General features: G+C 31.9%; 1 long non-coding RNA gene across 1 annotated transcript in view; it reads right to left on the bottom strand.

Moving 5' to 3' along the window:
* Positions 1–11,484, bottom strand: part of LOC136796939 (uncharacterized) — a 14,932-nt gene that overhangs the window by 934 nt on the left and 2,514 nt on the right. The window contains exon 2 of the long non-coding RNA XR_010844733.1: positions 11–79. This is a non-coding gene — a long non-coding RNA (uncharacterized lncRNA). The remainder of the gene's footprint in view (positions 1–10; positions 80–11,484) is intronic.

Here is an 11,484-nt window from a genome sequence, read left to right on the forward strand (position 1 = left end):
TAATACTTACATTATGGATGAATTCATTGGTCATGTCTTCTATCATGAGCTGGTAGAGCAGTGTGTTGAATTCCTTGGACTGAAACACATCAAGTCACTACAGTCACAATTTGTATTTGGAATTTTTCAATATTTTATTGTTTTTTTTTGTTTGTTGTTTTTCCAAAAATAACGTATTTTTTTTATTGAATTAAAGGCCATGAAAGAGGGAATATGTTTATTTTATATCCGTTTAAAAACCCCTAGGTGTTTGATATTTCCGAAACGTTACATCAACATTTGGGTCCATCCAGCGGCCCCCTTTAGATCAAATTTACTACAATTCCGTATGGGGTGGTTTTTTAGGAAAAAATATCACAAAAGTACTCGTTAATTTCAATTAAAATGTAGAGGACCTTCTTAAGGTTTAACGCACCACTACAGTCTACATCTAGCATCTAAAGTCTAAACAAATTGTGTTAAAGGGTTGAAAATTTGTATGTGAACTGAGCAGTACTTATTAATAAAGTACTTTTTAGAGGACTGAATTTTTTTTTTCAAAATAAGAAAACATATTTTGAGCATAAATTAAAAAATATTCATTTTATGGTAAATTGTATAATGGGTATTTACGAGATAATAAAATAAAAATTTTCTTTATGACCGCTTCTTTTTCTGTCCGACAAAACTTAGCTATGAAACCAATATTTGTAGATGTCCCTCAATGTTCTATTCTGGCCCCACTTCTGTACCTCACATTCACAAACGACAACATACTAACTGCAACGTAAGCCGACATCACTACTATCATTTCGACAAACACAGACCCTTTAAAAGTCACACTAACGCTACAACATAGTCTAAACAACATACGGACCTGGTGAACACGATGGAAAATTAAGATTAATCAAGACAAGTCACAGCATGTCATATTTAGTCCACGACAAAAAAACATGCCCTTTAGTTTACATTGACAATCACCCTATAATACAAACAAACATTGTAACTTATTTAGGACTTACCTATAACAGAAAGTTGACCCTGGGTCTTCACGTCAAGACCAAACGTAAAACGCTAAATTTCCGACTGAGACAATTTTATTCTATACTACACAGACGTTTTAAATTATCCCTCAGATAGAAACTTAGCGTACACAATTACTTACTAAAACCCATATGGACTTACGCCTGCTAAATTTATGGACCTGCTAAAAAGACATAGATTAAAAAAATATAAACTTTTCAATCGCAATTTTTAAGACTGGCAACGAACTCACAACTCTACGTTTCAAACCATTCACACCGACCTACGCATTCCGACTGAGACGGACCAGATTCATACGACTCATAAACGGTTTCACAACACGCTACATGGATATTTCAATAAATTTATACAACACATGAAATTTCTGACATAATACGGCGTAGGCTGAGGAGGAGTTGGATGAGGGACCTCCTAGTGTAATAATTTACATTTTATTTAGTAAAATAATTTACTTAACATGAACTACTGGGTGCTGTCTCCCCCAAGCCATGCCTGAACAGTACAGCTCCTTTGCTTTTTGTAAACTAGGTTTACAGATGCAAATGAAAAAATTTAAAGATAAAATAAAAAAACTCGAAATCGTACCATTATTAGTAATGATACAGCGCGTTAAACCTTGTGTCCATATCTTCTTGAAGCATAACATATTTTCGAAGATGTTAAGGGTTTATTTGTAATTAAGCTTGTGAAAAATGACAACAAAAAACTTAATTTGTGTATAACTCAAAAAGTAAACATTTTACGATGAATTAAGTACTTAGTTATTTAAAAAGAAGAACAAAAAGAGAAGGAATCATACTGGACGCTGAAACCAGGTATGAAACAATCCAAGCTCTTCATTAAAATATCAGAGGAAAAGGCAAAATTTTTCCTTAACCTTACTAGAAATGAACTGAGGACTATAACAGGACTCCTCACGGGCCACTGCCCTTTAAAATATCATCTTAAGAAGATGAGGCTGGTGGAGGATTCCACCTGCCGTCTATGTATGGAAGACGAAGAAAAGGGACAGCGCATTCTGTGTCAATGTGAAGCCCTTGTATTCCGAAGATTACAGTATATGGGACAGGGCAGAATGGAACCTGAAGACATTTCTAGAATAAACCCAAAAGAATTATTGAACATCATAAGAAGCATAGGATTCATATGGGATATCTAGTGGAAAGAGGGGTAACTCACAAAAGATCCAATTGGGTCGAAGTGAGGAACGGATTCCCGATCCCCAGTGTAATAATAATAATAATATTTAAAAAGAAACAATCCTACATCAGATGGGATAATTTAGTTTCTCCTTTAAACACCGATGTTCAAGAGGGCTCTTAGTATTCTGGTACAAGAAGTATTTAAGATTTCGATCATACCACTATCCCTACCCATTTCCCTTTGAAAATTCGTGGTGAACATACGGTTAAATCTCAACGCTCTCACTCTGGCTTGAATAATTCGATAACCTGTCAATGAAAATATCCTACAGTCTAGTCCACATGCCGAGAGAAAATAAGTTAGCAATATCACTAGAACTGCAGGTTGGTTATTATTTTCTCTATGGAGGGCCGTTACGAACAAATGTAAGGGCCTCTCATCCACTGGTAGCGGAGAGCAGCGAATTATCAAGCAACGAATTCGTGCGAACGCTGTGCATTACCGATATATCAACCACCAGCGATATCGAGGAAGACGGAAGTTGTAGGTGAATCACATATACACAGGGAGAAACAAGTTGGGTGAATTTTCTCGGCTTTTAAGCGGCTATTAAAACAAATGTAATATAGAAGCGTGATTTGTCTGCATAACCGATAAGTGAGGTAACAAGCAGTTGCAGATACTAAATTTTGGTTATCTCGCTCGAATTTAAAACCAATTTGTTGGCGGCGTCTAAGATTTTTATGAAAGTACTCAAATTCGTGAAGAAGATGTAGGTTTCATCTCTTTAAGGAACTTTGAGTTTGACTAAAAAAAAAAATCTAGAGTAGTATCTAGAAAATAAAAAAAAAATAAACTGGTCACCAATCATGGCCATTTCCCAAAGGACACTTGTGTAACCTATTGCAGCACTTATACTGCCCCGTGTTGTTTACTAAACCGATTTAGTGGCAGTTTTATTTTTTTTTAATACTAATTTTCCTTAAATTAAAAATTGTTTACCACACTTCCATATGTTAATGGGTCTGTTCACGTGCATTTTTTTCAAAATTTTATATTTCACCAGGGGAAGGTTGAAAGATAATGAAATCCCCGAATCTCCGAAGAAAAATTATTTTGAAGAAAATTGAGAGTTCAATATAATAAAATGAATTTGTGGATTTTTTTTACTCCCAAAAATATTTTACCACTCTTTGATATGTCAATCATTCTTAGCTGTTTAGATATAGTACTAATATTGTTACTGTGAGAGTTTTAATTTCAAAACTACTAAATGTTAATGTTACTTATTATTATCTTTACTTAAACCACTGCAAAGTATGGTGTAGATTGGTTGAGTAATGTTGAAGCTATTAATATTATTTTTTTAATTATGATTACATCTTTATAGCATGTATTGGTTCAATTTATGTTACGAAAACATAATAAAAAAAGTTAAATTTTAACCAAAAATATAATAAACTTTAAGAAACTTTCGATTTTATTCATTAAACATAAATCTCAAATTTACAGCATATATCGATGATACCAACCAATATGCCATTTATTTCAACCTGTCATCATAAATATTGGAACAATTTATATTACCAAATCATAATAATAAAGTATACCTAAATGTTAAATTTAACTAAATACATACATTATAACCATCAATCGTAATTGTTAAATCTATATACATCCCCAAATATAGCAATAGTGAAGCATTCCCGGGTCAGCTAGTATGTTATAGAAATGAGTGGACAACTGTGACGAATGCGTTTCAGCGATGAAAAATCAAAAATAGTAGAGAAAGCAAAATTATATTACTGACCATGAGAGAAATCGTAATGAAAACATGATTAAATGAATCCTGATTGTATATATATATATAGCGATAACCTTTATTAACTGGGTACCAATGCATGAACACTCTATTGTGACAATAAATTAAAATTCTAAATATTATAAGCAAAAGCTTATCCATTTTTAGCTGATTTTCAACGGCTTTAAATGGAATTATTCCCAAAATTGATGAAACTCTAAGAATTAAATTTGATGTGATGTCGATATCGAATTACAGACGTTATATTATTTTAGCTGAAGCATAATATTAACCGATAACTACCAGGCTGTTGTAAATGACAGCTTGAACCATCGCCTATCCTGTCTACTTTACGAGTAATAATCCATTACTTTAGGTATCCTACAATGAGTTTCTAAAATGTGATCGTTTCGTCTATTTTGGCTTTTAAATATTTCGATGTAAACCTTCAGACTGTCCTACAGTGCCCCTTAATAATATTGCTCTTACCTCTGCCGAACAGATCCACTATCTTGGACTACATCTGGAGAAACAACTAACTTCAATTCCTCACATAATACTGAAAAGTCAGGGAAATTTCAAGTCCATTTCGACTATTACAATAATTACTAGACAAATGGTCTAAACCTCCAGTCCATTACAAAGGACCAATCTACATAACAATAATAAGGCCTATCTAGACATACATGGTCTTTTTATCTGGGACATGAAGTTGAGGTTTGGGGCTTTTTAGGACAAAATCTTTCCTAAAATTCTCAATGCTAATAAGTTTGTCAGAAATATAAACAATATAAAAAGACATAACCGATCTTGGTCGAACCAAATATCGGTCCTTTCGAGATAAACTCCCTAACCACCCAAACCAACCAGCTTCTAACTTTTCTTGCTCTTTATTCCATTCCTGCCAACCCCCAAGGCTTCTGAAAAGAAGATGGCCTCGAGACCTTCTAAAGTAGAAATATTATTACAGAGCTACCAGTGGGTAATTTCTCTACATGTCTGAATCATACCATTGTAATCTAACATCACATTTACTAGATATATTTTTATGAAAATACAGTTACCAATATCAATAAATAAATCAGTTCACCAAACTACTTTCAAAATGATTTGCAGATTTAAAGAACTATTGAAAACGTTTCAATACACTATTTCGTCAAACCTGGTACAACAGACGATTAGGGTATTTTTTTAATTTTAAAAGAGAATGTATCCTTTGCATAAACCAATCCATTATTTCTGATAAATATATACTCATATAAATATACACCAGTATGTGTATAGTCATGTTCGACTAATATTGCAAACGACTAAACAGATTTTTCCTCTTTTGTTATTTTGGAGGTATTAGAGGAAATATATTAATCCTATTATATTCGAGTTTACAAAATATTTGCCTAGTATTCAAAGAAATAAATAAAAACAATGCAAAGCCCGTTAATATGGACAGAAAAGTTATAAGAAACACTATGCTTTGTTTAAAATACAATATAAGGAAATTTTTATATTATTATAATTGTAGTTTTACAGAAAAGAAAATTAAAAAATTATATAAAAATATGACAACAAGAAGTACAGTAAACAATTATGTATGGATTGTCAGAGATATTCTCATAAAAGATGATTTTTTGAGTCAATCATCAACATCAGTATACACTATATCGTTTATCACATATGTTTAGTATCAGTAACAAATCTCTTAGATTAAAAAGTTTTTCTCATTTAAAAATAATTAAAACATAGTGCATAATAATGAAAAATCATCAAATTTATGAAACTTAATTATAATCAATACAGACCTTGACATGAGCTTGTGCTGCAGGTTGAATCAAATGCTGAAGAAGGAAAATATGATAAAAAAGCATAACAATGTCTCCGACAGCAAGCCAATATCTCTGTTCATAATTTGAGCGACCGTTTAGATATATGTAATAAAGGTGTGAAATGGCAGAAATATATCCTACTAAAATATTAATCAACAGTTGTAAAGAATAGAGTTTGTTGATCTCAGTGGATGTTGCAATCAATTGGTTCGTAGCGTCAACTATTTTATTTAAAGTTCTCAACTTCCAAAAGGGGACTGGAGGTTTCATTTGTGTAAGGAACTTTGTGCTTGACTGAAAAATATTTGTGACAGTATCTACAAAAAAATTAAACTGGCCACAAACAATGGCCATTTCCAAAGGGACAATAGTGTGACCTATCGCTCTACTAATGCTGCCCCCTGTATTGCCCTGTAAAAAGAAAATATTGCAACACACGAGAGGAAAAAAAATTTCAAAACAATTCATCATGAAAACAGGTCTCTTTTCGATTTTCAATCCTGTTTGATGGAAAATATGTATTATGGCGTCTAAAGAGCGAACAATTTTCCTGAATACGTTTCTTTGATAATAAAAACATAAAAATGAAGGAAGCAAAATCACATTACAAACGAACAAAACTATTATCCTAATTATATGATTAAATGAGTTTTCATTGAATTTAATGAATGCAACTTTTATGTACTTGGCTCCGATATACAAATATTCAATTGTAATAATCAATGAAAGTACAAAAGAATATAAAAGCATAACTTTGTCTATTTTAAGCTCATTTCTAACGACTCTGAACGGAAACATTCCTAAGAGAGATGAAACTCTAAAAATTAAATTCGATACGATTGCTAGTGTGAAAGGTCGAGACGCCATGGCAGCCGGAAGTAAAGTGCATCGAATTTCTGACGTTCTATTATAACATTTTAGCAGAAGCGTTGTATTAACCTATGACTACCAACCTGTTATAAATGACAGATTAAGCCATTTGCCATGTACCAATCCATTACTGTGGGTATAAGACTAAAATCAAATAACTGACATTCTATTTTTTGTAGCAAAACTGGTATATTGAACGATAACTACCAGGCTGTTGTAAATGACAGCTAGAACCACCACTTATCCTGGGTTTTGTTTCCAAGAACCAATCCATTATTTCAAATATTCTACAATAAATTTCTAAAAATTGGATTAAAGAAATAAAAAATTCTAAAATTAATTTAATAAAAATAATAAATTTCTTGCTACTGCACTAACAATAAATCCAGTACCAGTTGTTCTATTTTTAGGTTTTCTTCCGGAGTAAAACAGTGTATGATTGGTTTCACTAACCTCTGGCAATCCTAATTGTTCATCCTGTTTCACAGTTAACGGTAAGTTAACATCTTTAATGACCACCAACACGGTGGTTAATGAAGTTCCGAACATTCCATGTGGTGGTCGTTACCATGTTAATATAGTTTAAATTTTATTCTATAATAACATTATTTTTACGGTTTACAGTTATCAGGCCTACCACCAACCTCCATATTGCAGGATCAAGAGCCATGTCAGGCACAGGGGTTGTTCGCCTTCGTATGCTCAGGATAAAAATAGAATAAAAATATATATATATATATACATATAAAAATAAATAAATCCGTAAAACGAGCAATAACTCTAATACCGTTAAAATCCACCTAACAACATTGAAGAGCCTCAATGATTTTCTAATCCAGGACAGCCCTACCTCCTGTCTTCATCACTAGAAATGAAAATTTCATTTCGTTTGGTCAAGGAATTGATCGGACAGCCAAATTTTAGATTTGTCTCGCGTGTTAAAGCCATAAAGATCAATAATTGCATTAAGAAACATTACAAAAAACATTATTTGACTCTCAAAAATTAAGACCTTCACTGCTACCAACAAAAACAAGAAAGGGCATACAGAATAGTTTTAGAATTTATAATGTAATAATCATATTTTATGGCAAACCATTTGTTTGGATCATTTCAACCATTTTAATAATATTATTTATCAATCAAATATAAATAACTAAATAACTTAGTTCCTTTTTGTAGATTATTTACTATCATATTAAACAATACCATCCCTTATTATATTCTAAAATTAATGGTAACAGTATTTTATAAATATGAATGTGTTTAATTGGTAACTGGTAAACGCAAAATAGGCCTCTAGAAAAGAATCCAATTATTATCATTAGTAGAACTCAATCTTAATTAATGACTTATTTTTGAATAATTGTTTTCAGCTATTCCGACGAAAGATACATAGCACCCTGAAGAACAGATTCGTTACCTTGGACTTCATCATTATAAACTTCCTAACCACCCAAACCCAAGCTTATTTTGCTTCCTCTTCGTTCCTGACAATCCTCCAAGGCGTCTGAAAAGAAGATGGCCTCGAGACCTTGTAATGTGGAATTATTATTAGCGGTATTAATGGATAGTTTCTCTACACGCCTGTATCATATCATTATAACCTTACTCTAACCATGATGACCTTACATCAAATTTATGTATTGTTATGGAAACACATGTATACAGTTGTAAATATCATTAAATAAGTAAAAAATCAAAAAACTATTACTACAACGCATGAAGGCCTGGGGTTCAGTACTTTGTAAGGTAGTACTGTTACGAGATCGACGTTTGTGTATGGTGTCTATGCAAAACCAGGTCAATGCAAGGCAAGAATCACCCCCGACTGCAAGATTTTTACCCGACTAAGGGTTACCTCTTAATGAGGCTGGGTGAACCCCGCAGGGCTCTGGAACCCCCGAAGAAATTAATTATGCCACAGCAGGATTCAAACGCAGGTCCTTAGAGTTCGTAGCACAGTGTCTTACCATTGGGCCACCTCTCTGATATGTATATATATATATATATATTATTAGGCCAGAATTTCTAGCCTTCATCAGAGCTGCTTTGGAGATATCATAATAATTTGTATCTAATTTGAAAATATTGTAATAAATTTATTTTAATATTTATTTAAGTTCATTAACAGGTATTTTCACAAGGATCCATCATTAGCTGATTCTTTAGAATAATTTATTTATTTGTGGAATATTCATAGTATGGTATATTTTACCGCATTATTCCAGTTCTGTTCCAAGGTAAATAAGATAATATCATTTTAATTACCATGTTTCATATTAATTATTAGAGTTGTACTAGTAATTAATATGCCTCCTATGTAAAAATAAATGTGTAATATAATATAAAATTAAAAATATAACTCAAACCCTTCAGGGGAAATACTCGTAGACAAACAAGCCAAAATTGAGTGATTGATTAAAGCTAGTATTTATTAAATACTAATATTTAAATTAAAATTAAGATTTATAACTAATAGAGCAAGGAAATATTATTAACCTGTGTATCAAAAACTACATGGCTTAGAAAAAAAAATTATATAACCACTTCGGTAGCAAATTTAATGAACTTCAACTTTATCACTAACAATTTTTTCATTAACTCCTTAGTTGTAGTTGTTGTAGCTGTTTCGAGGTACAAGTGAAAACCTAGTAACGATTATGTTTTTACCCCGACACTAATCCGTGGAAAGACATTTAAGGACATAATGATCTGAGGGAACTAGGCAGTATAGAAGTCAAGTATCTGATTTGACTTGACTGATGGGTTCAAATTATATTTAATAATAAGGAAAGTTGTAACACAGTTATTAAGAAATTTAATGCACAATTATGAAAAATGTCATTCTCTGAAAAGATGAATTTTTTATTCATTACTAAAATCTAAGATCATTGTATATTGTTTACCAAATATAACTATCCCCAATAACAGATCTCTTAGATTATAAATTGTTTCTCATTATAAAAAAAAAAAAAATACACCTAAAATCATGGCAACACATCCAATAATAAAAAAAAAGATTTTCAAAAACGTAATTATAATCAATACAAACCTTATAATAAGCCTGTGCTGGCGAATTTATCAAGCGCACGAGAACAAAAACGTAAAAAAGAACCATTACGGTGTCTCCGACTGCAAGCCGATAGTTTAGTTCATCATTTGAGCGGCTATTTAAATATGTATAATAAAGGTGTGAGATGACAGAAAAGTATCCGACAGCGACAGTAGTTAGAAGTTGTAAAGAATAGATTTTGTTGATCTCAATGGAAGTCGAAACCAATTGGTTGGCAGCGTCCACGACATTATTCAAAGTTCTCAACTTCCAAAAGGGAACAGGTGGTTTGATTTGTACCAGGAACTTAGAACTAGATTGTAAAAAATTTGTTATAGTATCAACAAAAAAATTAAACTGGCAACAACCCAATGCCATTTGCAAAGGGACTGCGGAGAAACCTATAGTGACATTAATGTTGCCCATTGTGTTACCCTGGATAAAGAAAATAGTACAACACAAGATAGGAAAAAGTATTTCAAACAAATTCATCATTTGAGTAGATCCCATTCTGAATTGAAATTCCGTTTGATGGAAGATGTCTTCTAAGTTGTCTAAAACGTGGACACTTTTTAAAAATGCGTTTCTTTGATAATAAAGGCATGAAATAAGACAAGGGAAAATTACGGTATGGGTCAAGAAAAAAATTATACTGATTATATGATTAAACGATTCTCCATTATGTAATCCTTTATTATTTTCTATTTCAAGCTTGCTTAAAAACTTCGTCCCAAAGTACGGATATACAATTGTAATGAAAATTTGAAATATAAAAGAATATAGAAGCGAAACTTTGTCTACTTTAAGATCATTTCTAACCGCCCTGAACGGAAACATTCCCAAGAGAGATGAAACTCTAAAAGTCATATTCGATATGATTGCCCGTGTGAGAGGTCGAGACGTCATGACAGCCTGGAATCAAATGACTGACATTCTATTCTTTTTTAGCAGAAGTGGTATGTCACCCGATAACCACATGGGTGTTGTAAATGACAGCTTCAACCATCACCTATCAAATCTATTTTCCAAGAACTAATCCATTAGTGAATTATGTATCGTGTTATATAGATTAATATACACCCATGTTCGTCAAATTAAAGAACCAATCAAGTTGATTTTTTTTTTTAAGAAAAGAAATTTAGAAGAGTTAGAGAAATACTCGATACCATAAAGTATTTTTCCGGTAATTACTGGAAGAAATTTGAAAGACGCTTTCGCTCTAATAAGCGCCTTTCTCATAATGGAAATAGATTGACAAAGTCAAAGCCACCTGAATGACACCTTTTCACAACTGTCTATTTCCAAAAGTCGGAAATTCTTTGCATCTGACAACTATGAATAATAATTTGAAATAATGTTAATATTATTGTCAGTCAATTCAGTAGCCCAATAATATATGTATTAATTGATATAGATCAGGATTCATTTTTAACTTTTAAAATTTTTACTCTGTGTAGCAATATAAGAAAAGCTCTAGCCACCATGATGATTTTGTATGTGACATCATTTAGACATAAACAAACAACACTTATTTAGCGATTAAAAATTTTAGCTACTTTTAAATTTAATTTTCATTATTTTCTTTTTTCAACAACGACAATGGAAAACGGCTTCATGTAGGGAGCAAGTACAAATTTGTTTAGAATCGATTCATCAATGTTAGCAAAATTGTTTGCTGAAGTTCAAAGAAATACATTATTATTATTTAGATTAGGTAATAATTTTGGATCTCTTCTAGCCATTACATTAACCAAATGTTTCTAGTTCTG

Source organism: Halyomorpha halys, unplaced genomic scaffold (assembly GCF_000696795.3).
Source record: "Halyomorpha halys isolate HHAL.00 unplaced genomic scaffold, Hhal_1.1 Scaffold964.1, whole genome shotgun sequence".
Taxonomy (NCBI): Eukaryota; Metazoa; Arthropoda; class Insecta; order Hemiptera; family Pentatomidae; genus Halyomorpha; species Halyomorpha halys.